The sequence below is a fragment of the Heptranchias perlo genome, chromosome 17, assembly GCF_035084215.1.
Source record: "Heptranchias perlo isolate sHepPer1 chromosome 17, sHepPer1.hap1, whole genome shotgun sequence".
In the NCBI taxonomy this organism is placed as follows: domain Eukaryota; kingdom Metazoa; phylum Chordata; class Chondrichthyes; order Hexanchiformes; family Hexanchidae; genus Heptranchias; species Heptranchias perlo.
Genome location: NC_090341.1, coordinates 10,021,181 through 10,046,275, shown reverse-complemented (window position 1 = coordinate 10,046,275; position 25,095 = coordinate 10,021,181). Strand labels below are relative to the sequence as shown.

Below are 25,095 nucleotides of genomic sequence, written 5' to 3'. Positions count from 1 at the left end.
AAGTTATCTTTGTCATGGCACACATATTTGAAGTGGTAAGAAGTAGGCATGAGAGGCCAGAAATGATCATTGTGCAAGGGAGAGAGGTGCTTGAAGCAGTCCTTGAAGACGAGGGGAGTCTAATACTACATTTGGTTTACAATGCTGAGCCAACTTTGGTAGCAGCACAGTAAATTAAATAAACCCGCTGCCTTCTGAGGGTTCAAGACTGAACAAAAGAGGTGGTTACTGTGAGCACCTCTAGAGTGTAAGGAAATATAGGTTTAGAAGATATTTAGGGGAAACAGGCTTGAAAGGGTTGAATAGTCAAAGCTTTAGCTGAAATTGCTGTGTCACCAAGTAGACTGCCTTTGAATTAATTTACTGCAGCTACAGGATGCTTAAATGCTATGAACATCCTGTCATTGCAAACTAAGGGAGGCACCATAATGGTATCTCCACTCCTTTAGACGTACTGGAATGACGAAGCTACCTAGCACTCCCGTTATCTTCAAGGTCCATAGGGTGACTCATCAACTGCAGGGACTAAGAAACATTGTGCTAAGGATAAGGAGAGATAAGAGGGGGCCTCAAGGCACTGTCTCTTCTGGACAAGTATGTGTTGTCCATATGATTGGGTAAATTAAGGGGATTATTGGGGAAAATACCTGATTGGATGTATTTTGCCACAGTTCCATTCTTTCTTTTAAGGGTATAAAAGTGAAGGTCCGTAATTGATAGGGTGTAGAAGCGAGCGGAATGAGAAGCGGACACACCTTCTACCCAGAATGGAACGGGTAATATAATTCTTGTTCTGTACTGTTAACTACTGCTTAGACACTTGCATGTGTTGATCCTTGTGTGAAGTTACTAAAGTATCACTATATCAAATTGGACAAGAGATGGGGCTGACCAAATGGCAATGTAAATGTTGCCATCAGAAGTAAAAGCAGAAGTAGAAACAGAAAGGTCCCAAAAATTCATGGGGCCATTTACATCAGTGTTGGGTCATGGAGGAGGAATTCCCCCCACCTATAGCTTGCAGACCTTGCCAGATAACGTGATGCCAGCTAATATAAATACCCACTGGTATTTTAGCAGTTCAACTCCTGTGTAACATGGGAGCACTGCAGTGGGAGTGTGGAAATTTGTTTGGCAGGTCTCTAAAAAGGCTGGAAGGGATGAAAATTGCTGTCTGGGGGAGGAGCAGATAAGTACTCAAAATATTACAAGACTGAGGTATTTGTCAGGTATATATCATAGATGGCTCATGTGAGATTCTGTTGTACTTTTAAAGAATGTTTTCAAGTGAAAGACCTGACAGACAAGCTTCGGAAGAAGGGAGCTGGGCATTGCAAGGAAGCAGAAAAGAGCACGTGATTTTTCTAGACCAGCCTACAGATACACCTGTACAAAATGCAGCAAAGAGAGAGAGAGCGAGCAAGATTGCTGGGTGCTCATGGGAGGAAGTCTTAGAAAAGAGTCTTCTGTGCTATGTGGATGGAGGTGGCGGTGGCACTGAGTGATACCTCTTACCCCAGGACTGCAGACCAATGCTGGAAAACATTCAATGACCTGACGAAGGCAAGCAAAGTTACACACCGGCCTCTGTCTCTTTTTTCCTTTAGCAACATGGGCACCAACACCATAGAAAAGATACAGCACAGAAGGGGACCATTTGGCCCATCGTGTCCGCGCCAGCTCGAAAAACAACCAGGTGCCCATTGTAATCCCACCTTCCAGCACCTGGTCCGTAGCCCTGCAGTTTACAGCACTTTAGGTGCAGGTCCAGATACTTTTTAAAAGAGTTGAGGGTCTCTGACTCTACCACCAATTTGGGCAGTGAATTCCATACACCCACCACCCTCTGGGTAAAAAAGATTTTCCTCATGTCCCCTCTAATCCTTCCACCAATCAGCTTAAATCTATATCCTCTAGTTCTTGAACTCTCCGCTAGGGGAAACAGATACTTCCTGTCTACTCTATCTGGGCCCCTCTTAATTTTGTACACCTCAATCAAGTCACCCCTCAGCCTCCTCTGCTCCAAGGAAGACAACCCCAGCCTATCCAATCTCTCCTCGTAGCTGCAATTTTCAAGCCCTGGCAACATTCTTGTAAATCTTCCCTGCATCCTCTCCAGAGCAATTACGTCCTTCCTGTAACGTGGTGATCAGAACTGCACACAATGCTCCAGCCGTGGCCTTACCAGCGTTTTATACAGTTCTATCATTACATCCCTGCTTTATATTCTATACCTCGGTTAATAACGGAACGCATTCCATATGCCTTCTTCACAACCTTATCTACCTGTACTGCCACCTTCAGGGACCTGTGCACATGCACACCAAGGTCTCTCACTTCCTCTACCCCTCTCAATATATTCCCGTTTACTGCGTATTCCTTTTTACTGTTTGCCCTCCCTAAGTGCATTACCTCACACTTCTTCAGGTTGAATTCCATTTGCCACTTTTCCGCCCACTCCACCAACCCATTGATATCTTATTGGAGTCTACAGCTATCCTCTTCACTATCAACTACACGGCCAATTTTTGTGTCGTCTGCAAATTTGCCAATTATGCCCCCTACATTCAAGTCCAAATCATTAATATATACCACAAACAGCAAGGGACCCAACACTGAGCCCTGTGGCAGACAACTGGAAACGGATTTCCATTTGCAAAAACATCCATCGACTTTTACCCTTTGTTTCCTGTTACTGAACCAATTTTGGATCCAATTTGCCACATTTCCCTGTATCCCATGGGCTTTTACCTTTCTGACCAGTCTGCCATGTGGGACCTTGTCAAATGCCTTACTAAAATCCATGTAGACAACATCTACTGCACTACCCTCATCAATCCTCCTGGTCACTTCCTCAAAGAATTTAATCAGATTTGTAAGGCATGACCTTCCCTGAACAAATCCATGCTGACTCTCCCTGATTAAACCATGCCTTTCCAAGTGACAGTTTATCCTATCTCTCAGTATTGATTCTAATAGTTTGCCCACCCCGAGGTAAGACTGACCGGCTTATAATTGTTCGGCCTTTCCCTCGTACCCTTTTTAAACAATGGTACTACGTTTGCAGTCTTCCAGTCCTCCGGTACCTCCCCTGTATCTAATGAGGATTAGTAAATGATCCTCAGAGCATCCGCTATTTCCTCCCTGGCTTCCTTCAATAGCCTAGGAAACAATCCATCCGGCCCTGGTGACTTATCGACTTTCAAGGATTCCAGTCCCTCTAGTACTTCCTCTCTCGTTATGTTTACCTTATCCAATATTTCACACCTCTCCTCTTTAACTACTATGTACAGATCATTGTGACCTTTCCTTTGTGAATATGGAGACAAAATATTCATTTAAAACCCTACCCACATCCTCTGCTTATACACACACAAGTTACCCTGATCATCACCGATAGGTCCCACCTTTTCCTTAGCTATCCTCTTGTTTTTAATGTACTGATAAAACATCTTTGGGTTTTCTTTAATCTTACTAGCTAATATTTTTTCATGCCCTCTCTTTGCTTTCCTTATTTCCTTTTTTACATCATCCCTGTACTTTCTATACTCCTCTAGGCTTTCTGCAGTATTTAGTTTTCTGTGACAGTCATAAGCTTTCTTTTTCTGCTTTATCTTGCCCCGTATACTTCTAGACAACCAGGGGCTCTAAATTTGGCAGTGCCAACCTTTTCCTTTGAGGGGACATGTCTGCATTGTACCCGTAGAATTTCACCGTAGAACACACTGCTGATACTCTGAAATTAATAGCTGCACAAGTAACTCTTCCCACTGCACTGTGGTTAAGAGGTTCACCAACTCACAATGTTTGTTGTCATCTCCCTTAACAGCAATTACTTGTACGCAGAATCTGAAAACTCCTTCCTCCATTTTAAAAGGATCATACCACCAGATCTATAACTTCGGTTCTCTAATGTCACCTGGGATCCCTCAAATGCACTCAAGTTTGTTACAGAAAACCTGTGCACAATGCTTGTGAAAGATAAGGGAGAAAGCATCCTGAATATTAGAGAATTCACCTTTTATGAGGAGCAGGTCATAGAGATGCTGGGAAGGCACGCTCCTCCAGCAGTGGTTGATGGTAAAATTGGTGGAACAGTGTAGGCTGCATGTTAGTGGCGCACACCCAGACAGTTGCTGTGGCATTCCTGCGACATGGCAGCTACACAGGAGCCTCCACACCCTTCTCTATCTCCCTAGTCCAAGTGTTTAACGCTTAACTGTTCTTAGCATATACACTCCTTTTCTGCAGAATCATCACAGCAACAGAGAGCAAAGAATTGTGAAGAGGAAGATCATAATGAGGAGGAGGAACAGGAAGGCTATGATTCACATAGCATGAGGGATCTGGGTGAGGATGTGCCACCTTCCCAGTGGAAGTTTAGGGAAAGGCTGCCCATGGCTTTGGAGTTGTGGGACTCATATTTCTTGTGCATTCACCTGAAAAGAAGGATGTTCAGGAACATCACACCTATGTTAGTCTGCAAGGATGTGTGATAACTGATTGCTGTGACTTTGGAGTCCACAGCCTTCATTTGCAGTTACATCATGGGAGATTTTTCTTTGTTTCAGGAATCAACACAGCAATTTGCAAGATCCCCCCAACCTTGGAACTAGCCAGGCACCAGTCGATGACTCCGCCTCTGTGGAAGCACAAACTGCTGCTTGGGTATCAGCAGGGAACAGTGTGGACAGCACCCTTCATACTGGCTTTTTAGACAACGGGGGCCAGCTTACAGGCCACTGTTTTTCAGGACCTGACAACTGTTATTAGGCCAGATAGCTTACTGATTTGTGGACACACAGATCCAGGGTTCAGTAGAATGGTGAAGGCTGGAGACGATGTGCATGATGCTGCCGTATCTCAGGACGTGCATTGTGCAGGCATCTGGCCATACCCATGAGTACCACGCAAGTGGCACATGTGAGGTGACACCAGGCTGCCCAGGTAGAAGCTCCAGAGTTGCAGCCAGCCAACATAATCTGTATTTAGTGATGTTGGTGGAGGGATGAATATTGGGCATTAATCCTGCTATTCTTTGAATAGTGCCATGGGGACTTTTATGTCCACCTGAGAGGGCAGAGGTGGCCTCAGTTCAATATCTCATTCAAAAGGACTAACAGTAAAGCACTCCCTCAGCATTGCACTTAAGTGTCAGCCTTGATTATGCGTTCAAGTCTCTGGAATGGAGCTTTAACCCACAATCTTCTGATTCATCTAGGAGAATGCTACCACCGAGCCAAAGCTGACACCAGGGGTAGCAATAACTGTTTCCATGGATACCCTGAAGAGCAGCCCCATCTCAGGACTTCCAGGACTTAATTGGGGCCAATCGACCTGCTCTCATGCAGACCATTTGCATAACTGAGCCCATGCTGAGCACTCCTGGGCTTCAAGGAGTGGTCACGGATATCGCAGACAATGATAGTGCACATGCATTAATGCTGTCACCTTCAATGCCAGCAATGGAGGCAGCTCCTGGTCAGGTAGACATTGGACCAGAAATTGTTTAAAAAAAGAACAGTGAGCTCAACAGTGCTCACCGTTGTTAGTGGCGGAATCGAGGAACAAGTTCTGGTGTTTGCACATGTGCAGTCAAATGCGGAAATCAGGAACTTGCTCATCCTGGTTCACCAGCAATATCTGCTGCAAAGAACAGAATCAATGGACCAGTGCCAACTTGCTCTTCTACCCAGCTGGAAAGTAACTAATATTGTCACAAAACAGGCACGCTTAAAAATATCAGGTCCAAACTAAGTTTTAACAGCGCGGTAAGTCTTAATGGCTGCCAAACAACTAAAAATTAACTTTTAAAAATGTGAGTCTCATTATTCCTTATTTTAATAGTTCTTGGTCATTAAACTTTCTTAAAACTTTTTCTTTCTGTCTCTTTTATTTAATTCAATTATTTCTTACCCTCTTTTTTTCGCTGTCTATAACTGTTTTTACAAATGATTTTAATGTTGTATCTTTCACTCCCTGGATTTTACGTTCTAGCTGCCAATAAATATTCGCATCTTGTTAAAAATGCTGCAATCTGATTGGTCGAGGGGAGAGATCAATTCTCTTGCTTCTCCCATGGATCCTGGCTTCGCTGGAGCTAACGCTGGCTCTTCTCTGCCTCCTATTAGAGGAAGTGCCCGCATTAAAGACCGCGGTAAGTTATTGGTTTCGTATAAATCTATGGAGTGGCGAGCACTGTTGGTTCGCCGCTCAGAGCAATTTCTGGGTCATTGTATGCGCCAGCAATGTGACACCGCAAGCAGGTCCTGCAAGAACATCGTGTCACTGAGACACCAACTCAGTTCTTCAGGACTAAATCAGTACAATCCCAGTCACAAAACTGACCACCTCCTGGCATTGAGGTTGCATCACATGAGGTTAGAGTCATGAGTGAAGTGTTTTTGGCACAAAGGGTAGTCACGGTGCTAAGAAATAGTAGGGCACAATGAAGGGACAAGATGATAATAAACATGTACATATCTGGCAATTTGATTTGTTTGTATATTTTTTCCGGTGAGGCCTCCTGTTAACTCTTGTATATGATAATTCATGTTTTATTCCTCTCTTTATTCTGTCATGCAGATGAGAGGTATCCTCTTTATTGAAAGATGCTGATGATTTCCTACCTGATGGCACGTGCTGGGTGTCCAGGTCCACCTCCTCTCTCTCCTGGATGTCTTCATCCTAAGCAGGGGATTGATCTTCACTACCCTCATCCTCTCTCTTTCCGTGCTTTGTAATGGCTAAATTATGGAGGATGCAGCAAGCCACTACAATTCTGACGTATACTCCAAAGCTCCCCTGACCTGTCCAGGCAATGGAAACAGGACTTAAGAATTCCAATAGTCTGTTCCATCTTGATCTGGTAGCATGCAAAGTTTGATAGAACTTGTTTTTGGCCTCTGTCCTCAGGCTGAAAAGAAGTTATTAGCCAAGGCTGAAATGGGTATCCTGGTCTTCTCTATCAGCTATCCTGTCATATTGCTCTAGCTGAGCAGTGCAGGTATCCTGGATTGCCTAAGAGTAAACAAATCTTGGCTACTCCCTGGCTAGTATGCATTGACATGCAGAATGGGGTGGCTTGCATCACTCACTATCTGGACATTAAGGGAATGAAATCCTGTTGATGAAGTTGGTGGGGCTTTCAAACGGGGCCTTAAGAGCACTTGAGAATCAAGCCATTCGGAAGAAATTGATGGCTCTCTATCTCTGCTTTGCTGTCTCCATGTGAAACTGAATAAACTTAGAGGTGTCCCTGAACAGGGCATCCATGTCTAATGCAATAATGAACAGCCGACTGACTAATCTGACTAATGTTACTAGCTGCCGCCTGGAAGCATCTGGATGCATAAACGTTAAGTGCTGTTGTCACCTTCAAAGTCACAGACAAGTCTGGTGCACCTGGTGGAATGAGGCTGAAGGTCAGGTTCCCACAGCTGGCATATCTCTGTCAGGGAAAACACAGCCTTCTCAGGCAATGCCTATAGGAAAAATCCAGATAGGATCTCTATGGTCTGTAAACCCTATGGCATGGATAGCTGCGGGTTGAGGGTTGCCTGCATGTATGATATCACTCTCCTGACTTCCATCCTTTCCTCATCCGTGTTTGCATCATCCCCCTTCTCAAAGCACAGGAACAATGGAATCCCCAGAGGGAAATTCATTATTTCACTATGTACAGCTCACTTTAAACACTTAGTAAGTATCATAAAGTTCTTTTAAAAGCTCAGATATTGCACCTTCCAAGATTGGAAGTGACTCCAAGCTAAGACAGTGGTGCAGAATCACACCCCAACGTGGTGTTTCACCTTTCTGATCTCTTCCCACCTGTAGGGCATTGTACAGACTCAGCACTGCCAACTTAATATTAGTGATGATTTTCAGTGATGGTAAGTAAGCAGAAATGAAAGGAAATCCTGGGAGCATTTGGCCCCAACCCCTCCTCATATGCATGTGACAGAGTTGGGTACTCAGGGACATGTCTCTTTCTCTGCTTTCTATGGTCGACTCTCCACATTGGAATCATGAGCAGGAAATTACAGTGCCGTTTTTAGTGCTGGAGTTTTGGTGGAAGGCCTCTCTGCTCCGTTGTATTTGTCAGGTCAAGCCTCTACACTGCTTGAAGATAAGCTTTTTTCTCAAGGAAAAATCCAGACTGAGTCCTACAAGTGAAGAGCATAATAGAAATGCAAGTTGTGAGCTAACCAAGATTTAAGAGTTGCTGACTGGGTAAAAATGGACAACTGGGATATCCATGAGCCTTGATACCCAGAGGAGCACTGGTTTCTTATATCAACAGGAAAGGCAGTGCTTTTCTTATTGTATAGTATCTTTGCAAGAGCAGCCATGGAAGAAAAGGTAAGGAATGGGTATGGACACTGGGTTAACACAGACAAAGGGATCTGAAGTGGCTATACAATGGAAAGCGAGTCCTGGAATAGAAATATACTGAGAAAGAAGGGCCAGTAGTGGAAGTGTAAAGAGAGCAAAAGGTATGCTCAAGTAATAAATTAAGGCATCACATGGAAAGTGGGCGATTGCGGGAAAGCAGCAGCCCTCATGAGTGTTGTGGAGCCGGGAGGAGCACTCTTGCTCCTCCTGGCTCCATATGACGTTTTCTTGAAAACCTTACCTTTTTGGTTGCGATTTGGTTTATCCCGCAATAAAGGCTCTGAGTCCTAAGGCACCTGATTTTAATATATGTAAATGAGGGTCAATGGTGCTGGAGCTCTCTATTTCCGGAAGTTATACTTACATACACTAGGGGGAAGGTAGAATGGGAAATATAATGCGTACCTATTGCCAGGATCAGCTGGTGGATCCGAGGAGCTTTTCATCCTGAAGCTGAAAGTTTGAGTAGTGGTTACTGCAGCTGGAAATGACTTTTTGGAGTGATTTTTTTGCTTTGTGTATGGACAACATTGAACCTGCTTCTGACTGTCTGTGAAATTGTGAGACTAGCGAATATTTCCACCCCCACCCACAAAGAGAGAGCGTCTCAGGGGCAGGTATGGGATTTCCAATGGATATACCCTTATATGTTATTATGATGGAGTAAGAGGAGCAGGAGAGGATGGAGGAACGGAGAAAGAGGTAGCATTTTAGAAAGATGACCCATAAGGCATTACCTACCCCCAAAAGAATATACAGACAACATGGGTCTTATGAACACCTTAGATATAAGCTGTGTATTAGAAGAGTGTGGAGCAGTAGTGTGCCAGCTGCTGCATGAAGACCTAAAGCCATGGTCATCTGCCCAGACCGTGGCTATGAAGGTCACAACCACAAAACTTTTATGGCATTGGGTCATTTCAGTGTGAATGTGTATAATATCAACCAGGGTGCAGTCAGGGTATGTATTCATCAGGTGACTGACACTTTTAGACACAGCTGGGGAATTCATCCATTTTGGCATGACAGCTGTTAGCGTGGAATTTGGACTTCTCCCAAAGCTTTGTCCAATAAACTGCATGTTGAATCTTTAAGTCTGACTCCGAGTGGTGATTTTTCCCACAACACAGCAAAATATCAGCGAGATGGGGCCATCTGTTTTTTTGGGGGTTTGCTGACTTTCCCACGGTCCAGGTTGCAATAGATGACATCCATGTGGCTTTGTGAGCTCTCAGTCAACCCCTCAATTTTCTAAACAGAAAGAGACTACCACTCTCTGAATGCATGTTGTCACATACAATCTGGACAAAGAATCCTGCACGATCAGGTCAGCATGAAATTTGCTGGACGTTGCCACAATATATTCATCTGTTGGAATCTGGCCCTCCCGGAGCTCTTGAACAAAGAAAATAATGTCAAAGGATGGTTTGTGGGTGACAAGACATATTTCTTGTTCCCATGCATAATGAACCCTCTAAGAGTTGCAAGAACAGCAGCGGAGTGCTACAACAAAGCACACGTATCTACCAGAGTCATCTTTGAGAAGACCCTTGGGATCTTAAGGAATGCTTCACTGCCTTGACAGGTCAAGAAGAACACTGCAATGTGCTCCAGTTTATGTGCCATACATAGCTGCCGTTTGCTTTGCCCTGCATGACTTTCCATCTAAAAATAAGCCTCGACATGGATGTTCCTGCAGAGATGACTCTAGCTATCAGCGGTTCAAGAAGACCCATGATCAACTTCTCAGGTCAACTAGGGATGGGCAATAAATGCCAGCCTTGCCAGCAACACCCACATCCCAAGAATGAATTTTAAAAATGGGTGAGTATAAACCCCTTGGGATTACGTAAAGTTGTGGAAGTTTGTGGCTGTGTGATGCTTCACAGGCACACCACGATAATTGTGTAGATGTACACCCACTAACCTGGTGCCAGCACTGTGCTACCAACCTTGCCATCTCCTGCAGCTAGAGCAGAGAACCTCCCCAGCAGTTCCATGGCCTGCTCCTTGTCAGGGATGAATTATGTGGAGATGTCCCCTCCTGTGTCCTGCCTCTCATGAGCACTATGCACAAGTTTCTCCTGCAACAAGATTGAGTGAATTAGGTAAAGGCTAACACGATGGCTGTCTTCCAGGTAGCATCAGACAGATAATGTGAGATCAAGTGGTATCATCCTGTTAATGTGGAAGAAGAGATTTTAAGGTCTTTCATTCATGTAATTGATGTTTGGCGAGATGGCGAATGCAGTTTGCAGGATTAGTTGTACAACTCAATTTTAGAAGGTGAAGGGTGTGCTGGTGCCCATGGAAGAAAAGGGCGAGTAGCCAATGTGTTACTTTGCCTGTCCTCATCACACAGAATCATACAGTACAGAAGGAGGCCATTTGGCCCATCGTGCCTGTGCCGACTCTTTGAAAGAGCTATCCAATTAGTCTCACTCCCCTACTCTTTCCCCATACCCCTGCAGATTTTTTCTTTTCAAGTATATATCCAATTCCTTTTTGAAAGTTACTATCGAATTTGCTTCCACCACCCTTTCAGGCAGTGCATTCCAGATCATAACAACTTGCTGCGTAAAAAAAATTCTCATCTCCCCTCTGGTTCTTTTGGCAATTATCGTAAATCTGTGTCCTCTGGTTACCTACCCTCCTGCCAGTGGAAAGAGTTTTTTTTCCAATGGAAACATCATTGAATTTTTCCCCTTACTGATCTTCAGTTCTGGACGTGAGAGTGTTGGCACTCAATGTCAATGCCAGCTCCCCCCACGTGGCATCTAACACATTTTTATTGTTGCAGGTTCTTCCCATGGAGACCCAACAGTCATTCTCTGCCAAATCCCCTCAAGAAGGGGTTTGGAAGTGGCTCTCATTGAAATTGTATGCTCTTCTTTTGTTTCCAATATCTTTGCCCCTTCTTTGGTTCCTGTGCCAGATCCTCCAGTAGAAGACATTCTTGAAAAGAGAGACATCCAGTGCAGCTACCTGACAGCGAACTCAGTGACCCAACACTTACCCACTCACCTGCTGCCATTCTGTTGCTGCAATCTTCAGCCAGACTTGGCATTTAAAAAGTTGCACTCTGATTTCCAAGCACCCCAAACACCATAATACCGTTTTACATTGGATTTGACAGGAGTGCCGCCAATGTATATTTAAAGGAGCTGACGTCGCAAATTATTGCCGATTCAGCTTTGCGCAGCATTGGCGAGCAGAAGTCCTGATTCATTGGCTATGTGGAATTTTTGGGATCCGTGTATACGGATTGTAAGGAATTCGAGCCATCAAACTGCTACATTTATACTTTTGATTTAAACATTACCGCGAGCACAAAGTATGAAGGCTCACGTTTTCGAAAAAAAAAAGTGACCATTCATGGTAAAATTATTTAATATAAATACAATTTTATATAATCAACCTTTTTTTTTTGGTTTTGTTTACAGTTTGTTTTCACTCCCTCGGGTAGTGACAAGTGTGGGTTTGCCCGTTACTCACCGGCCCTTTTTTCGTGAATTCGCTCGAGCGTTTGAAGCTCTCCCGGCTCGAGCGTTTGAAGCTCGCGATCGCGCGTTTATTCGGCTCTGGCGCTCGCGAGCCCTGGCAGCGGCGCGCGGCAGAAACGGCCGCAGGCTGCCGGGGGGGGGCGCGCAGTCGCGAGCGTCGCCGCCGCCGCGCGAGGGTGAAACGCGCGCTCACGAGCGATAGCAGCACTTGCTCGAGCCCGGCGTCCCAACTGCTGGGGAGAAAGTGCGAGCGGACGGGGAAACCCAACCTATAACAGTGAGCTTTCCTCATGACTGATATCTGAAAAAAAAAATCAACGTTGAAGAGGTAAATCAGGATATTTTTACTCGACCCAGGAACTTTCTGTGGTGGCCCCGGCTTGCGGAGACTGGTCCTTCCCTTTCCGCGGGACAGAGGCAGTTCCCTTAGCGCTAGTCCGCCAAGTTCATATGGTCATCAGTCGGTAAGGGAGGAAACAGAGGGGATGGGTGAGTTCATTTATCATCATTTTTTAATTGCTAGGAGACATCAAGTGAACGGCCCAAAGCCCAAATACACAAACAAGGCTGAAAAGAATAGATCATACAAATCAATGATGAAAGGTCACCGACCTGAAACGTTGTGAACTGTTTCTCTCTCCACAGATGCTGCCTGACCTGCTGAGTGTTTCCTGCACTTTCTGGTTGTAATACAAATCAACGAGTCGTGCTTTAGAAGCCTATAGACAGAATCAGAATAGTAGAATCGTTACAGCACAGAAGGAGGCCATTCGGCCCATCGAGTCTGTGCCGGCTGGTAGTAATCCAGTTAGTCCCATTCTCCCGCTCTTTCCCCGTGGCCGTGCAGCTTTTTTCTCTTCAAATATTTTTCCAATTCCTTTCTGAAAGCCACGATTGAATCTGCATTCCAGATCATAACTACTCGCTGCATAAAAAAGTTTTTCCTCATGTCGCCTTTGGTTCTTTTGCCAGTCACCTTAAATCTGTGTCCTCTGGTTCTTGACCCTTCCGCCAATGGGAACAGTTTCTCTTTATTTACTTTATCTAAACCCTTCATGATTTTGAATACTTCTATCAAATTTCCTCTCAACCTTCTCTGCTCTAAGGAGAACAACCCCAGCTTCTCCATTCTATCCACGTAACTGAAGTCCCTCATCCCTGAAACCATTCTAGTAAATCTTTTCTGCACTGTCTCTAAGGCCTTCACATTCTTCCTAAAGTGTGATGCCCAGAATTGGAAATAATACTCCAGTTGTGGCCGAACCAGTGTTTTATAAAGGTTCAACATAACTTCCTTGCTTTTGTACTCTGTGCCTCTATTTATAAAGCCCAGGATCCCGGATGCTTTTTTAACCGCTTTCTCAACGTGTCCTCCCACCTTCAAAGATTTGTCCACATATACCCCCAGGTCTCTGTTCCTGCACCCCATTTAGAATTGTACCATTTAGTTTAATTTACCTCTCCTCGATCTTCCTGCCAAAATGTATCACTTTGCACTTCTCTGTTTTAAATTCCATCTGCCATCTGTCCGCCCATTCCACCAGCCTGTCTATGTCCTCTTGAAGTCTTACTATCCTCTTCACTGTTTACTACACTTCCAAGTTTTGGCACTACCCACCGTATCTCAGGAGAATTGGAAGATTACGGCGAACACCTCTGCAGTTTCCACCCTTACTTCCCCCAGCAACCTATGATGCATCCCATCTGGACCGGTGACTTAATCTACTTTGAGCATAGCCAACCTTTCTGGTACCTCCTCTATCAATTTTCACCCCATCCAGTATCTCAACTACCTCCACTTTTACTGTGACTTTGGCACATCTTCTTCCTTGGTAAAGACAGATGCAAAGTACTCAGCTCTGTTGTTTCTTAACTCTAACCAAATAGATTCTGTCCTTGACCCCTCAAGGATATCCTCTCTCTCCGGCACTGCAATATTCTCCTTAATCAATACTGCCACCCTACTCCCTCCTTTTTTTTCTTCCCTATCTTTCCTGAACACCTTGTATCCAGGAATATTTAGTACCCAATCCTGCCCTTTTTTGAGCCAGGTCTCTGTTATCGCCACTACATCATATTCCCATGTGGCTATTTTATCGCCCTTTATGCATTTACACACATGCACCCTAAACCTATCTTCAACCTTTGATTGTAGGAGGAAGGGAAGAGTTAAGGGGTTTTGGTGTCCTGGGAAAGAATGAGTTAAATTAGGAGACTGCTGCAGCCACAATTTCAACACTGAAAGAGGAGGAAGAGCCTATATGATCTGTAGTAGTTCAGAAGGACCATGAGACGAAAGTTCATAATAGCATTGATTAAATAGAGCAAGAAAATCAAGACTGAGATGATGAAAGAGACACATGGTAATCGAGAATGAAAAAGCAAAAAAATATTGCAAATGCTGGAAATCGGAAACAAACTGAAAATGCTGGAAACACTCAACAGGTCAGTCAGCATTTGTGGAGAGAACCGAGGAAGGATTCACTCTTGAAAACGTATCTGTTCTATTCACAGGTACAAACTGAGCATAAGTATAAGAGATAGGAGCAGGAGTAGGCCATTCGGCCCCTCGAGCCTGCTCCGCCATTCAATGAGATCATGGCTGATCTGATTTTTACCTCAACTCCGCTTTCCTGCCTTTTCCCCATATCCTTTGACTCCCTTGCTGATCAAAAATTTGTCGATCTTAGTCTTGAATGTATTCAATGACTCAGCCTCCACAGCTTTTTGGGGTAAAGAATTCCAAAGATTCACAACCCTCTGGAAGAAGAAATTCCTCCTCATTTCCGTCTTAAATGGGCGACCCTTATTCTGAGACTATGCCCCCTAGTTTTAGATTCCCCCATGAGGGGTAACCTCCTCTCAGCATCTACCCTATCGAGTCCCCTCAGAATCTTGTATGTTTCAATAAGATCTCCTCTCATTCTTCTAAACTCCAATGAGTATAGACCCAACTTGTTCAATCTTTCCTCATAAGACAACCCTTCCATACCCAGAATCAACCTAGTGAACCTTCTCTGAACTGCCTCCAATGCAAGTATGACCTTCCTTAAATAAGGACACCAGAACTGTGTGCAGTACTCCAGGTGTGGTCTCACCAGCACCCTGTACAGTTGTAGCATGACTTCCCTGCTTTTATACTCCATCCCCCTAGAAATAAAGGCCAATATTCCATTTGCCTTCTGGATTACCTGCTGCACCTGTATGTTGATTTTTTTGTGTTTCATGTACGAGGACACCCAGATCCCTCTGTACTGCAGCATTTTGTAGTATTTCTTCATTCAAATAATATGTTGCTTTTTAATTTTTCCTCTCAAAGTGGATGACTTCATATTTTCCCACATTATATTCCATCTGCCAAATTTTTGCCCATTCGCTTAACCTGTCAGTATCCCTTTGCAGACACTTTGTGTCCTCATCACAACTTGCTTTTCCACCTATCTTTGTATCATCTGCAAATTTGGCTACAAGACACTCTGTTCCTTCATCCAAGTCATTGATATATATTGTAAATAGTTGAGGCCCCAGCACTGATCCCTGTGGCACCCCACTAGTTACAGATTGCCATTTTGAAAATGACCCTTTTATCCCGACTCTTTGTTTTCTGTTAGTTAGCCAAACCTCTGTCCATGCCAGTATATTACCCCCAACACCATGAGCTCTTATCTTGTGCAGTAATCTTTTATGCGGCACCTTATCGAATACCTTTTGGAAATCCAAATATACTGCATCCATTGTTTCCCCTTTATCCACCCTGCCCGTTACTTCCTCAAAGAACTCTAATAAATTTGTCAGACATGATTTCCCCTTCATAAAACCATGTCGACTCTCCTTGATTGTATTATGAGTCTCCAAATGTCCTGCTACTACTTCCTTAATAATGGATTCTAGCATTTTCCCAATGACAGATCTTAGGCTAACTGGTCTATAGCTACCTGCTTTCTGTCTCACTCCCTTCTTGAATGGGGTTGTTATGTTTGTGGTTTTCCTATCCGCTGGGACCTTTCTAGACTCTAGTGTATTCTGGAAAATTACAACCAATGCATCCACTATCTCTAGCCACTTCCTTTAAGACCCTCGGATGCAAGCCATCAGGTCCAGGGGACTTGTCAGCCTTTAGACCCATTAGTTTACTTAGTACTTTTTCTCTAGCGATAGTGATTGCTTTAGTTCCTCCCTCCCCTTTGCCCCTTGATTTTTTACTATTATTAGTGTTTTCTACTGTGAAGACAGATACAAAATATCTGTTCAATTCCTCTGCCATTTCCTTGTTTTCATTATTATTTCCCCAGTCTCATCCTCTAAGGGACCAATGTTTACTTTAGCTACCCTCTTCCTTTTTATATACTTGCAGAAACTTTTACTGTCAGTTTTTACATTGCTTGCTAGTTTACTCTCATAATTTATTTTCTCCCTCTTTATTATTCTTTTAGTCATCCTTTGCTGGTTTTTAAAGTTTTCCCAATCTTTGGGCTTATCAGTAATCTTTGCCATGTTGTATGCTTTTTCTTTTAACCTGATACCATCCTTGACTTCCTTAGCCATGGTTGGTTCACCCTTTTTGTGGAGTCTTTCCTCCTCACAGGGATATCTTTTTGTTGCAAGTCATAAAATATCTTTTTAAATGTTTACCGCTGCTTATCCACCATCATACCATCTAATCGGTTTACCTAGTCCACTTTAGCCAATTCCACCCTCATTCCTTTATAATTGCCCTTATTTAAGTTTAATATAGTAGTTTCAGACCCAAGATCCTTGCTCTCAAACTGGATGTGAAATTCTATCATGTTATGATCACTGCTTCCCAAGGGATCCTTTACTTTGAGATCATTAATTAATCCAGTTTCGTTACCCATTACCAGATCCAAAATGGCCTGTTCCTTGGTTGGTTCCCCGACGTATTGATCTAAGAAACAGCCCCTAATACACTCTATGGACTCCTCCTCAGGGCTATTTTTGCCAATTTGATTTGTCCAATCTATGTGAAAGTTAAAATCGCCCATGATTATTGCATTACCTTTATTACAAGCCCCCCTTATTTCCTGCTTAATATTTTGCCCTACAGTGTAGTTACTGTTAGGGGGCCTATATACTACTCCCACCAGTGATTTCTTTCCCTTGCTATTTCTTACCTCCACCCAAATTGATTTGACATCTTGATCTTCTGAGCCAAGATCATTTCTCACTATTATACCAATTAACAGAGCTACCCCACCACCTTTACCTTTTTTTTCCTATCCTTCTGAAATGTTAAATAACCCTGAATATCTAGCTCCCAACCTTGGTCACCTTGCAACTACGTCTCTAATGGCCACAAGATCATACCCATTTGTTTCTATTTGTGCCGTCATTTCATCTATCTTATTACGAATGCTGCGTGCATTCAGGTAAAGAACCTTTAATTTTGCCTTTGTACCATTCTTTCCTACCCCGGCCCCATTTGCTAGTGCACCCTTACATTTGTACGCTCCGTCCCTTCCTGACACAATCTGTTTATCATTACCCCCATCACTTTCCTGTACTACTTACTTGTCTTTTCTCTATCAATCTAAACTTCACCCCACCTGAGTCCTCCCCCCCTCTATTTAGTATAAAGCCTTCTCTACCGCCCTAGTCATTCGGTTTGCCAGAACACTGGTCCCAGCATGGTTCAGGTGAAGTCCATTCCAATGGAACAGCTCCCTCTTTCCCCAGTGCTGGTGCCAGTGCCCCATGAATCAAAACCCACTTCTCCCGCACCAATTTTGAGCCACGCATTCATCTCTCTGATCTGATTTACCCTGTGCCAATTTGCTCATGGCTCAGGTAATAATCCGGAGATTATCACCTTTGTGGTTCTGCTTTTTAATTTAGTCCCTAGCTGCTCAAACTCCCTCAGCAGAACCTCTTTCTTAGTCCTACCTATGTCGTTGGTACCTACGTGGACCACGACAACTGGATCCTCCCCCTCCCACTCCAAGTTTCTCTCCAGCCCTGAGGAGATGTCCTTAACCCTTTCACCGGGTAGGCAACACAGCCTTCGGGACTCTCGCTCTTGACTGTAGAGAACAGTGTCTATTCCTCTAACTATACTGTCGCCTACTACAGCCACATTCCTTTTTACTCCCCCCACTTGAATGGCCCCCTGAACCGTGCCGTGCCAGTTTGCTCATCCTTCCTGCAGTCCCTGCACTCATCCACAAGGGCTGCAAGAACCCCATATCTATTGGACGAGTGCAGGGGCTGAGGCTCCTGCAATGCCACCTTCTGGATTCCTGTACCTGCCTCACTTGCAGTCACACCCTCCTGTCCCTGACCACATGCCAGTTCTACAGTATTTAGTCTAAGGGGCATGACTGTCTCCTGGATCAAAGTGTCCAGGTAACTTTCTCCCTCCCGGATGCCTCGCAATGTCTGCAGCTCGTACTCCAGCTCCTCAACTCGGAGGCGAAGTTCCTCGAGCTTCAGACACTTATCGCAGATGTAGTCACCCTGGACAAAACTGTCCAGTAGGTCCCACATATTGCAGCTGCAACACATCTCCTTCCCTGTCATAACTATATTATTTATTTAATTGATTACTACAATGCCAATCAAATTATTTTTAGGTTGAGCCCTGTTTAATTTATTAAATTCAGTTTAGTTTTTAAAAAAAAATTTTTTAGTTTTATGCTATAAGTTACTTAGCACACAATCCTAAGAAAGAAGAAAACAGAAGAGATACTCACCACCAACCACCTACCTGCCTTACCTGTGACATCACACTGCAGTTTTGTTTTGCTGTTGCTGTGACCCGCTCTTGGTACGCTCCTCTCTGCTGTCTAAACATATGCACCTCACCCCTTTCTGCACCGGATCTCCTCACTCATCAAATTCCCAATTAGAGACTCTGTCAAAACCAGATTCCATCAATAGCTGCTACTCCATGCATTAGCAAAACCCTTCCGAATTTATGCTAGCTAGAATGCCAATCACTTGAGTCAGCCCCAGCTGACAGTAGATTACCAGTTCTAACCAGTCACTTAATTAACTAGGTGACCAACTGCCACTTCAGGCTGCTTGTTTACCACTAATTGTAACCTGCAAGTTAAGATTAAATTTAAGTTAAATGCTTGATGCTAAACTTAGTCAAATTTTAGATAAAGATCAACCCTTAAAAATCCCCATATTCACCAAATTCCCAATTATAAACTCTGTCGAAACCAGACTCTGTCGATAGCTGCTACTCTGTGCTCCTTCACTCCTGACCTGAGAGTTTTCAGCATTTTCTATTTTGTGAAAGAGAAAGGTTGGTGATTAGATCTAAGAAAAGGAGCATCTGTCAGAGGACAAGCTTTTTCTTATATCCTGTCCTCGAGTGTGAGAGAGGTGCCAGAAGAGCCTCCCTTATGTAGCAGCAGTAGTTATGAAGGATAAAACCATTCTTTTTGGAGGTAGCTTTAGCAATGGAGGGGACATGGAAGTTTCATTTGAGACAGAGAAGTCAGTGAGGCCAAGAATGTTAATAAATCAGAAGCTGTGTTTTAATTGTTCACATAGATGTTCATAATGTGTAGAATTATATGAAAATATTGCAATATTAAGAAATGGTTAAACATAATTAATCCATCAGTCCATAAGTGCAATTGGCAAGTAAAGCTGAGATTCCACTGGCATCTCGATTTACCAGTAGTTCTGACTAGTACAACATACTGGGGGTAATTTTAACTTTGGGCAATAATGTAAAATGGGTGATTTAAATTAGTGTAAATTGGCCACCCATTATACACCCTGTGCAATTTTCCCTTCTATTGACTTCAATAGAAAAGAAGGCCAGTGAGAAAAAGGTTAGTGCCAGTTAGTTCAGGGTCTGCTAACATATGAGTTTAGCTATAATAGAGGCAAGTTCTGTATTTAGTTGTTTTATGATACGTGGAATGATATGGAATTGATTGAATCGTGAAACTGTATTTCTATATTTCATGTAAAATTAATCAGTTTATTGGTTTACAATTGGTCTTGTCTCACCAGAGTGCTTTTCAGTCCACTTCCTGAGGAGACATGAGAACACATGTGGTAGCATGTGCAAGATCATAGTATCCAGTACACACAACAAGGAGTTTATTGTTATGATCCCAGAGTCACACTGTTAATTAACTAGATTTTGAGCAGTAAAGATGTGCTTCAGATCATAGGTAATGTGTGGTTCACTGATGGAATTAGCATATCTACTGTAGACCCATAAATATGTAATTGAGGTAAGGTAGGGGCAACAACAACTTGCATTTATATAGTGCCTTTAACGTAGTAAAACAAAGGGGCAGAGGGGCTGATGTTGTGGATGTGGAACTAAGTGAATTAGAAAATGATATTTTTTATTCAGACATTGCTGCTTGGGAGACTGGATGAATAAGTTGTTTGTACACCATCTCCTATTGGGTACAGACTGATGCAATGAACTATTTGCCTAGAAATTTGATGATGTCATACAGTATTGCAGGTGCAAAATGGGCACCTAAGCATTCAATATGACGGGCGGTGCGCGTTCATTACATGCTGGAAGTGCATTGCCTGCCATATGGGTAAAGGCAGAAAAAGAGGCCGAATGCCCCCTATTTCCATATGCAACGTTTGCGGCCCCCTTTCAACTAGCATGAACAATATGGTCTGACAGTGTGATGTTTACTGCATTTCAGACTGGACAGAGTAATATGGTGGGAAACCCATGTGGTCTTTGGAGTTTAAAATTGTGGTAAAAGAGTAATTATTAATGCTTTGACATGCTATCTATTCATGTCTTGCATAAAGTTTGCAAGTTTCAGATAATAGGAGACATGGGTCAGCTTATGGAAACCGCAGATTTGCAATCAGCGCGAATTCTTGCCTCTTGTGCATCCCTGATTTTAATTGCTCCACTATTGTCGGCCATACTTTCAGCTGCCGAGGCCCTAAGCTCTGGAATTCCCTCCCTAAACCCCTCCGCTTCGCTACCTCTCTCTCCTCCTTTAAGACACTAGAACTAGAGGTCATAGTCTCAAGATAAGGGGTCGGCCATTTAGTACTGAGATGAGGAAAAGTTTCTTCACTCTATGAATCTTTTTAGTTCTCCACCCCAGGGGGCTGCGAATGCTCAGTCGTTGAGAATATTCAAGACTGAGATCAATGGATATTTGGACACTAAGGGAATCAAGGGATATGGGGATAGGGCGGGAAAGTGGAGTTGAGATAGAAGATCAGCCATGATCTTATTGAATGGTGGAGCAGGCTCGAGGGGCAATATGGCCTACTCCTGCTCCTATTTCTTATGTTCTTAAAACCTACCTCTTTGACCAAGCTTTCGGTCACCTGTCCTAATATCTCATTATGTGGCTCGATGTCAAATTTTGTTTGAAAACGATCCTGCAAAGCGCCTTGGGACGTTTTACTACGTTAAAGGTGCTATATAAATGCAAGTTGTAGTTGCTGTTAGGAGACAGCTTGAATTCATGACTCAGACTATTTGACACATCTTTTAGAACAGTAGATTATTGAGGATCTTTTGCTGAAGTTTTCTATTTACATAAATGATTTGGACATGATAGGAATGATAACAAAATTTGCTAATGATGCTAAATTAGGTGGTGTGGAAAACTGATAAAGAAATCAGGACATTGCAGGAGGATATAAACAGATTAGCGGCATATGTAGATAGGTGGTAAATGGAGTTCACTGCAGAGAAATATGAAGTAGTACATTTTGGAAAAAGGAACAGTGAAAAAAAGATTTAAGACTCTTTACAAAGTGGATCAACAGTGAAATTTACAGATGCAGATAAATAGATCTTTATATTACAGATATTAAGAGCCATAGAAAAGGTAGTGTAGATTCACTAAAATAGTACTGGGGATGAGGTTACAGTTATGAAGAAAGGCTAAAAAAATGAGGCTTTTTCATTGGAAAAGAGAAGGTTAAAGTGGGATCTAATAAAAGTTTAAATTTATGGGAGAACTGCCATGTGGAAATTCACAGTGGAATCAAGTGAGGATGGTAGCACAGACATTGACCACATAGGAGAGAAGGTGGAGGAAGGTTGGTGTGGTGATTCATGAACACCATGGAGAAATTGAGGAGGATAAAGAAAGACTTGCATTTATATAGCGCCTTTCATGACCTCAGGATGTCCCAAAGTGCTTTACAGCCAATGAAGTACTTTTAAAATGTAGTCATTGTTGTAATGTAGGAAAGGATATGAAGGAATAACAAGAGGATAGGGAGGAATTGACTTCAATGGAGAGTAAAATCAGATGGGGTGTAAAATGGGCATCCAACCCGAAGCCACCCCATTCCTGTTGGGCGAGCTAGGTTAAAATCGGGGCTTCTGTAGCACATCTTGACTGAGATGACAAACTAAGCACAGACTTGCAACTACCACATATAGTTATTTACCAAATGCAGTTTATGAATATTTTGTTTTGGTTTAACTTTCGTAGGGATGTACATTTATTTTTAAGTACTAGTTGCATTCTGTGGCATTGTACATGGGGAGTTGAGACCATGTGTAGTCTTCAGGTCAAGTGGGGTTGAAGGGCATGGGATAATGCACCAGAGCTTGCAGACATAATTCAATCACAATTTTAAAGTCACAGGGAGAGTCTTTGAACTGTGGCTGCCCGTTTCTCACCTGAAAAATGAGTGATCGGCAGTTGTAAATCTGATGGGGACCTTGGTCACACATTTCCTTGTTTGAATCAACTTTCAGGCAGAACTTTAAATGGGCGCCTAGCACTACTGCCCAAAACAGGCTGGAGGCTAATAAGATATACAAATTGGGGTCCTACGCTTGTTGTAAGGCCTCAATTGCAACTTTCAAGGAGAAATGGGTGAAGCATGCACAGCGCACATCAGTCCTACTTTCTCCAGGCAATGAGAGGTCTATCTGGTGGTCCTTAAAGTAGAAGTAGAATTGTCTGGAGCATAGGAGTTTCTGTGCATTAAAGGCTGAGGAACTGGGAGATGCAAAATTGAGGTGCTACAGCATCACTACTGGCAAGAGGATGTAATTACAGCATGTCAAGTTTACATAGGCAGTTTCCATTATAAATGTGTAAATAGGAATTAATAATGGGAAAAAGTTGGCATAAGTGTGACAATAACAACAGGCCGTAAGGTTTTGTAGACAGGAGTGCATGCAGATGTAAGATTTTTAATATATAGATTTTTAAAGACATATTTATATATAACTTATGCTCTACATATTTTGTTTAGAGCCATGACGTTTTGCTGTAAGCTTCCTTGGATCAAAGTAACATAAATTTCAGTTGAAGGATTCTTACTGATTTGATACATTGGACACGTGGTTCCACTTCCTGAACAGTACAGACATCTGTGTGTAAGAGTAGATTCGCAGGCCACACTGCAGAAGACTGGCAAGGAAGATGGCGGACACCGAAATGACATTTTATGAATTGTCTGCAGAGCTTCTCAATGGTGAAATCTTCGATTTCTTCAACCTCGAAGGAAAGGTGGTGTTGATTGAAAACGTTGCATCCTTATGAGGCACAACTATCAGGGATTACCACCAGATGAACGAGCTCCAGTGCCGCTACGGCAACCGGGGGTTTGTAGTTCTGGGTTTTCCCTGCAACCAGTTTGGTTACCAGGTAAAACTGACACTTTTCAGGAAAAACAAAGTGCTTTGATGTTTTTTGCCCCCAAACATTTCACCACTTACTTTAATTGACTTGTATTCTCTTTTGGAGACCTCAAACTGTTTTAAATAAACTAGTAACTTATGTTGTAGTAGCCCCAATTAATTTACTTATATTTAGTAACATTTTGACATTTGCAAACTACAGTAAATTAATAAACTTCCGATAAAATTAAGACATTATCATTTTAAATCGGGTATTGCTTTCCAGAATTCCAATTTTGTGGCAGTTTCATAGGTGCTGCCATTTTCAGCAAGAATCAATTTCCTGAGCTGCGAAGAAAAGTTGGTACTGTACTGAAGTAAGAACATCGAAAACGATCAGGGAAAATTGCATACACCATAGAGAGAATAACTCGCATAAAATGGATAGAAAGCTACAAATAGCTACAAATGCTAGAAATCTGAAACAAAAATAGAAAAATTAGGAAACACACAGCAGGTCAATCAGCATCTGTTTCAGATTTGTACCCTTCTTCCGATCAAAAGGGTACCAACCTGAAACCTCCACTGCCTGTTCTCTCCACAGAAGAAAAGAATAGGCAGTGGAGGTTGGTACCCTTTTGTTCTGAAGAAGGGTACAAATCCGAAACCGATGCTGATTGACCTGCTCTGTGTTTCCACAAAATGGGCCTGTGGTTTGTCAAAAGAAAAGCTGCAAATTAATACTCCTTGTACCTGACCTTGTTTTACATTGATTTTGTAGGAAAATATCTACAATGAGGAGATCCTTAATTCCTTGAAATATGTCCGTCCAGGCAACGGCTTTGAGCCGAATTTCTCTTTGTCTAAAAAGATTGATGTGAATGGAGAAGAAGAGAATCCAGTCTTCACTTTTCTGAAACAGAAGTTGCCTAAAGCTTATGATGATCCCAACACCTTAATGGTTGATCCCAAGTTCATAGACTGGAAGCCAGTCCGTCGGTACGATATCGGCTGGAATTTTGAGAAATTCCTTATTGGGACGGATGGTGAGCCATATAGGCGATACAGCAAAAATTTCCTCACCATTGACATTGAAGAAGACATCAAAGCTCTTCTGCCAAAGGGCGAATGACCAGGTGATACTGCAGATGTAAAAGTTGGACCTTTAGTATGTTAAAAATTGCAGTGGTCTTTCAGCGTTAGGCATTGTACTACATGATGGTGCTTTTTGAAAGGTATAGTCAAAAGTATGTGATATATAAGTTGTAAAATTTTAAGGAAATACAACCACCGCCACATGTATGCAAAATTAGATTCACTACATTATCTATAGTGCTAATCTAATAGGTCTGTTCCCTCTGTTTAGAATTTCTTTTGTTGTAAATGGAAAAGACACAGAACCTATCTATGCCCAAAAGAAGTTTCCTTAGTCAGTGAGGTCCCAATTTCTCTACTGAATGAGCCAAACTAGTTTGCTAATGTTAAGCATTTTACTGTATGATGGTGCTTTTTCAAAGGTCTACTGAAAAGTACTTGATGTAGCTGTAAAAGTCTAACTGGACATAGAAACTAACTTGTTACAATCTAATGTAAAGGAGGTTCTTCTAATAAATCTGTTTTGATGAAAAA

At 42.8% G+C, this 25,095-nt stretch overlaps 1 protein-coding gene and 1 pseudogene across 4 annotated transcripts in view; one reads left to right on the top strand and one right to left on the bottom strand.

Moving 5' to 3' along the window:
- The window catches only part of LOC137334034 (uncharacterized protein C3orf62 homolog), an 18,995-nt gene extending 6,982 nt beyond the window's left edge, over window positions 1-12,013 (bottom strand). The window contains exons 1-2 of one of the 4 annotated variants that reach the window (XM_067998455.1): window positions 11,890-12,013; window positions 10,322-10,478 (exon numbers count right to left, since the gene is read on the bottom strand). The gene's annotated coding sequence lies outside the window, so the exon portion shown is untranslated. Of the gene's footprint in view, window positions 1-6,629; window positions 6,800-10,321; window positions 10,479-11,889 lie in introns of those variants that run through there. The other 3 variants (XM_067998456.1, XM_067998458.1, XM_067998457.1) reach the window with 3 other exon arrangements.
- Window positions 757-25,095, top strand: LOC137334036 (glutathione peroxidase 2-like; annotated as a pseudogene).